Genomic DNA, 7205 nt, shown 5'->3' with positions numbered 1-7205 from the left:
TTGCTCACTTTTAAAATCAGATGTGTGTTTTTTGTTTTTTTTTTTTAATTGAATTTATCATGGAGATGTTGGAGGCAGTTGACTCAGATTAATAATCTGAAGGTCACAAAGCCTCTATGTCCAGTAAATATCCCATTTGCTTAAACACCTAACTGTCCATATATTTACTCTTTTAAAATAGATAAGTCATGACCTCTATCAAAATGCAGATATGTTCTGAGAAGTTAAGTACCTTTCAGCTGTTAGTCTCTGTGCCCTATTTAGAATGATGAGTCAACAAAATAATAACCCAATAAGTTTGAATGATGGTTTACAGAAAACATGTAGTTTGATAATTTGAAGAAGCCCTCACATGTCAAGTGCTTTCAAAAGGATATATGGCCTCTTATTTTAATTCTGCTTCTAATACCTACCTACTGAACATGCTATTCAAATTTGCAGCGATGTGCCTTGCCAGCTGAACATAGTCCGCTATACCAAATAAATAATGTTAATTAGTAAAGTTTGTTTTTTTAATTTTTTATTTTCTTTTGCAATATTCCACCTGAACTGTGAGAATTTCAGTGTTAATATTATAAAGCATCTCAAGTATCCTGCCAGATTTACTATTCTCTTTAGTGTTATTTCGTATATATTTCCTTACATCAAATATTACTGATACATTATTTCAGGATGACTGTAATATGTCTTATATAAATTGATTTCAATAATGCTTTCATTATGAAAATGTGGGTTTTTTTTTTCCAAAAAAAAGACATTTAAATTTTAAGCCAAATGACAAATGCTGGATACTCTAAACAGGATTTCATGATGTCGGTATAAAATTTGTTTGTATAATTGGATGAAGGTATTCCATTATATCTCTTCTATTCTGCTAAAACCACAGATCCTGCATTCAGATTATATCAGACTTTAATTGTTTAACATTTGGTGGATTATATTTCTTCTCTGTTTTTCAAGTTGTTTTTCTCTAAAATGGATGTGTGAATTATACCAACTTCATAGGATAGCTATTGATATTAAAATAAGCTAATGTTTACAAGATACTTTGAAGAGTTTTAATGCAGAGTAAACAATATACAAGTAATACCTTTATAGTATCACTATTGCTTATTGATTTTTTAAAAACTTCAAAGTTGTGTAATGCTGACCTTTAAAATATTTTCTACCTAAAAGTAGAGTTCATGGTCTAAATAGCACTCAGATGCCAGATAACTTCCAATGTAGCTTGTCTTCAGCTTTCTCTTTTCTCTTTCAAGTGAGCAGATAATTGGAGATATTTAAATGTGTTTTAAGCCATTGAAAATGAGGAAAGTATGAAAAGATGCCAAGTAATTGAGCAGAGTGGCCAAAGGTGTTTTTTCCTGTTAATTTTTTTTTTTTTTTAGAGTAAATGTGAGGTCTCAGTAACAGCCACATCAGTAGTGATTTATGACAGAGGAATTTTAGCCTAACCAAAAAAAACCAGAGTTTGTATTTCCAAGAAAATAGATAAAGACAGTGATGAAATTATATTCCAAGCAACATCTATTCCAGTCTAGAATAGGACAAACATGGAATTAATCAGCATTTGCTTGTTCACTCTCACAGGTAGTGAGATCTGATGATTAGTTTTGTATTCTTTCAGCATTGAGGAAATAGTGATATAGAAGACAGAAAGTGTCCTTTCTCTCTTGCAGCTTACATGTCAGAAGATAGAAGAACACAATAATCATACAAATAAAAATTCTAAATCAGATAGAAATAAGTTATATATTGTTGTTGTGTTCAGTCACTAAATCATGTCTAACTCTTTGTGATCCCATGGTCTGTAGCCCGCCAGGCTCCTCTCTTCATGGGATTTCCCAGGCAAGAAAACTGGAGTGTATTGCCATTTCCTCCTCCAGGAGATCTTCCCAACCAAACCTGCGTCTCCTGCATCTGCAGCATCAGTAGGCAGATTCTTCACCACTGAGCCACTGGCGTATCCCCTACGTTATATACAGGAATTTTTTAATCAGGGTAATTTGATAGTTAATGGGGCTTCCCTTGTGGCTCAGCTGGTAGAATCCACCTGCAACATGGGAGACCTGAGTTCGATCCCTGGGTTGGGAAGATCCCCTGGAGAAGGGAAAGGCTACCCACTCCAGTATTCTGGCCTGGAGAATTCCATGGACTGTATAGTCCATGGGGTCGCAAAGAGTTGACATGACTGAGTGATCTTCTGGAAAACTCCTTTACACTGGATTATAAAGATTGGATTATAAGATTATAAACCTCCTCCTAAAAGAGATCATTTAAGCCGATGTCTAAAATATAATGAGTCAGATATAAGATGTAAAAGGTTTTTCCTCTTTGAAATAAATTAGGGAGATATTCAAAGACTTATAAGGAGGTTCAGTTAGTTTAAACATCATTTGCTTTCAACTGTTTTCAGTGTGTATAATCTACATAAATGAAATAGATTTTTTCCTTCCTCAAAAAGGAAATGCACACAGGCACTAACCATGCTAGTTAAGATAGTCTACTGATAGGCTAATGGCTCAAAATTTCCCCACACCTTCTTTTCCAGTTTTGAGGTTGTGGATGAGTATTCTAAAGTTATATTTAATTATAGAATATGAATATATAAGTTCCAATCTAAATATTTAAACAAAAAAGAATAAAATCAACTCTTAAAGTCAGCCAGTTTCTACAGGTTAGAATATTTTATTAATTTGTTATCCATTTAGTCTGCACTAGTTCTAAAGATGTTTATAAGAGCTATCAAAAATGTTCAGGGTATAGTTAGATCTAATCTAAATAACAATGAAAGTGAGTAAATCATATACTCTAAGAGGGCAGAAACATAACATAATATGGTATTAAAATGTGATTTAACTATTATTATTGAATAAAAAAATAGTTTCACTGGCATAACTCAATCTCTTGCAGGATGATATAGACCTATTCTATGTTAAAAGCCAGTGCTGTCCTGAATACTTGACTGAGTTAAATTCAGAGATAATAAGAAACGGTAGAGACTTTGACTAAGGAATAAAACATAAGTTCTTTAACATGGAGAATGATGTGTGATAATGAAGCTAATGCATAAGAGGGAAATTTTCAAATGTCACATGGATGAACTTGTTCTTGATATTTTGGGGGCTAAATTTTCTTTGTAACATACATTCAGATGTGATTCAAGCAAATATTTAATGATTAGTAATTTTACAGAGCTATTATATGTATGATATTTTGCACTCATTATTTCAGAGAATATTTTGTTTACTTGGAAACTTAGGACAATGGTTTGCCCTATATATGCTACTACTGCATATGTTAGCAATGATGATTATTTGAGTCAACACATTATTTTTCTGATTGTAGATCTCAAATGCAAGATGATATATCCCTTGTATGGATATCTTTTTCTTCATTGTCATTAAATGATCTGATTTAAGAATAGCATTAGTAAAACAAACTCTGCAGATGTTTGTACTTTTTCTACCTAAATAGTTAGCTAAGGCTCTTTAACACTATGTTTATGTCGTATTTTGGCTGAAGTCCCAGAAAATGTATTGATAATACACATTTCATTTGAGGTTATGTAGCTGAACAATGTTAAAATTAATACTTAATAAAAAGTAGATGATTGTTTGGTTTATAGAGATGTTGTGTGTGAATGTGTGTTTGTATGTGCTTGAGGGAAAGAAAGAATCTGTGTAAGTGTCTATAAAATGTATGTGTGTGGTAGGATTCAGTATAAATTAGTGATTCAGTATAAATTAGCCAAAATACCACTGGCTAATCACATTTCAAAGTCTGAACCTAAGACATCTACATAAGCTAGTGAATCTCTTTGAGTGTCCTCATCTGTAAAATGGGGATAAAATAGGACATACTTATGGAATTACTGTAAGTGCTAAATGAGGTAATATAAATGTCATCAAGATTGTAGGGAGAAATATCAGTAACCTTAGGTATGCATACGACACCACTCTTATGGCAGAAAGTGAAGAGACACTAAAGAACCTCTTGGTGAAAGTAAAAGAGGAGAGTGAAAAAGCGGGCTTAAAACTCAACATTCAAAAAACAAAGATCATGGCATCTGGTACCATTACTTCATGGCAAACAGATGGGGAAACAATGAAAACAATGACAGACTTTATCTTCTTGAGCTCCAAAATCACTGCGTATGGTGACTGCAGCCATGAAATTAAAAGATGCTCGCTTCTTGGGAGAAAAGCTATGACCAACCTAGACAGCATATTAAAAAGCAGTGACATTACTTTGCCGACAAAGGTCCATATAATCAAGCTATGGGTTTTTCCAGTAGTCATGTATGAATGTGAGAGTTGGACTATAAAGAAAACTGAGCACTGAAGAATTGATGCTTTTGAACTGTGATGTTGGAGAAGACTCTTGAGAGTCCCTTTGATTTCAAGGAGATCCAACCAGTCCATCCTAAAGGAAATCAGTCCTGAATATTCATTGAAAGACTGATACTGAAGCTGAAACTTCGATACTTTGGCCACCTGATGGGAAGAACTGACTCACTGGAAAAGTCCCTGATGCTGGGAAAGACTGTAGGCAGGAGAAGAAGGGGACAATGGAGGATGAGATGGTTGGATGGCATCACCAACTCTATGGACATGATTTTGAGTAAACTCTGGGAGTTGGTGATGGACAGGAAAGCCTGGTGTACTGCAGTCCATACATTACAAAGAGTCGGACACGACTGAGTGAATGAACTGATATTTAAGTAAGGAGGTTAAAAACCTGTAAGGAGGTTAAAAACATATAGAAAGCTATATGATACTGATGAAAGAAATTAAAGATTAAACAGAAAAAATGGAAAAATATATTACTTTTCATGGATTGGAAGAATTAATATTGTTAAAGTGACCATTGTAAGGGGAGGCCTTACAAATAGCTGTGAAAAGAAGAGAGGCGAAAAGCAAAGGAGAAAAGGAAAAATATAAGCATCTGAATGCAGAGTTCCAAAGAATAGCAAGAAGAGATAAGAAAGCCTTCTTCAGCAATCAATGCAAAGAAATAGAGGAAAACAACAGAATGGAAAAGACTAGAGATCTCAAGAAAATTGGAGATACCAAGGAAATATTTCATGCAAAGATGGGCTCAATAAAGGACAGAAATTGTATGGACCTAACAGAAGAAGAAGATATTAAGAAGAGGTGGCAAGAATACACGGAAGAATTGTACAAAAAAGACCTTCACGACCCAGATAATCATGATGATGTGATCACTAATCTAGTGCCAGACATCTTGGAATATGAAGTCAAGTGGGCCTTAGAAAGCATCACTATGAACAAAGCTAGTGGAAGTGATGGAATTCCAGTGGAGCTGTTTCAAATCCTGAAAGATGATGCTGTGAAAGTGCTGCACTCAATACGCCAGCAAATTTGGAAAACTCAGCAGTGGCCACAGGACTGGAAAAGGTCAGTTTTCATTCCAATTCCAAGAAAGGCAATGCTAAAGAATGCTTAAATTACCACACAATTGCACTCATCTCACATGTTAGTAAAGTAATGCCCAAAATTCGCCAAGCCAGGCTTCAGCAATACATGAACCGTGAACTCCCTGATGTTCAAGCTGGTTTTAGAAAAGGCAGAAGAACCAGAGATCAAATTGCCAACGTCTGCTGGATCATGGAAAAACCAAGAGAGTTCCAGAAAAACATCTATTTCTGCTTTATTGACTATGCCAAAGCCTTTGACTGTGTGGATCACAATAAACAGTGGAAAATTCTGAAAGAGATGGGAATACCAGACCACCTAACCTGCCTCTTGAGAAATCTGTATGCAGGTCAGGAAGCAACAGTTAGAACTGGACATAGAACAACAGACTGGTTCCAAATAGGAAAAGGAGTATGTCAAGGCTGTATATTGTCACCCTGCTTGTTTAACTTATATGCAGAGTACATCATGAGAAACACTGGACTGGAAGAAACACAAGCTGGAATCAAGATTGCCGGGAGAAATCTCAATAACCTCAGATATGCAGATGACACCGCCCCTATGGCAGAAAGTGAAGAGGAACTAAAAAGCCTCTTAATGAAAGTGAAAGAGGAGAGTGAAAAAGTTGGCTTGAAGCTCAACATTCAGAAAACGAAGTTCATGGCATCTGGTCCCATCACTTCGTGGGAAATAGATGGGGAAACAGTAGAAACAGTGTCAGACTTAATCTTTTTTGGTTCCAAAATCACTGCAGATGGTGACTGCAGAAATGAAATTAAAAGACGCTTACTCCTTGGAAGAAAAGTTATGACCAACCTAGATAGTGTATTCAAAAGCAGAGACATTACTTTGCCAACTAAGGTCCATCTAGTCAAGGCTATGGTTTTTCCAGTTGTCATGACTGTGAAGAAGGCTGAGTGCTGAAGAATTGATGTTTTTGAACTGTGGTGTTGGAGAAGACTCTTGAGGATCCCTTGGACTGCAAGGAGATCCAACCAGTCCATTCTGAAGGAGATCAGCCCTGGGATTTCTTTGGAGGGAATGATGCTAAAGCTGAAACTCCAGTACTTTGGCCACCTCATGCGAAGTGTTGACTCATTGGAAAAGACTGATGCTGGGAGGGACTGGGGGCAGGAGGAGAAGGGGACGACCGAGAATGAGATGGCTGGATGGCATCACTGACTCGATGTACATGAGTCTGAGTGAACTCTGGGAGATGGTGATGAACAGGGAGGCCTGGCGTGCTCTGATTCATGGGGTCGCAAAGAGTTGGACACGACTGAACAACTGAACTGAACGGAAAATGACCATACTGCCCAAGACAATCTACACATTCAGTGCAATTCCTTCCAAAATAACACTGGCATACTTCAGAGACCTGGAGCAAGGAATTCTAAAATTTTAATGGAAGCACAAAGAATCCTGAATAGTCAGAAGAATCTTGAGAAAGAAGATACCTGGATATGTCACACTCCCTAATTTCAAACTGTACTTCAAACCTACAGTAATCAAATGGAACTGACATAATATTAGATGCATAAGGCAGTGTAAAAGGATAGAGAGTCCAGAAATAAACCCATACTTATATGGGCAATTAAACCCCAACGTAACTTTATATACATATGTGGATATATTATGAAAATAATAAAGCAAATTTTAGCCTAAAAAAGAAGTTATTACTGGCATAGGCTTATATAATATAATCAGTCATATTAACAAATTAAAGGAAATCATAGTTTAATAAAACTTTTTTATATATTTATTTTT

The sequence above is a fragment of the Ovis canadensis genome, chromosome 5 (assembly GCF_042477335.2).
Source record: "Ovis canadensis isolate MfBH-ARS-UI-01 breed Bighorn chromosome 5, ARS-UI_OviCan_v2, whole genome shotgun sequence".
Lineage (NCBI taxonomy): Eukaryota > Metazoa > Chordata > Mammalia > Artiodactyla > Bovidae > Ovis > Ovis canadensis.
The sequence above is the reverse complement of the archived record's forward strand: the minus strand, read 5'-3'. Positions refer to the sequence as shown.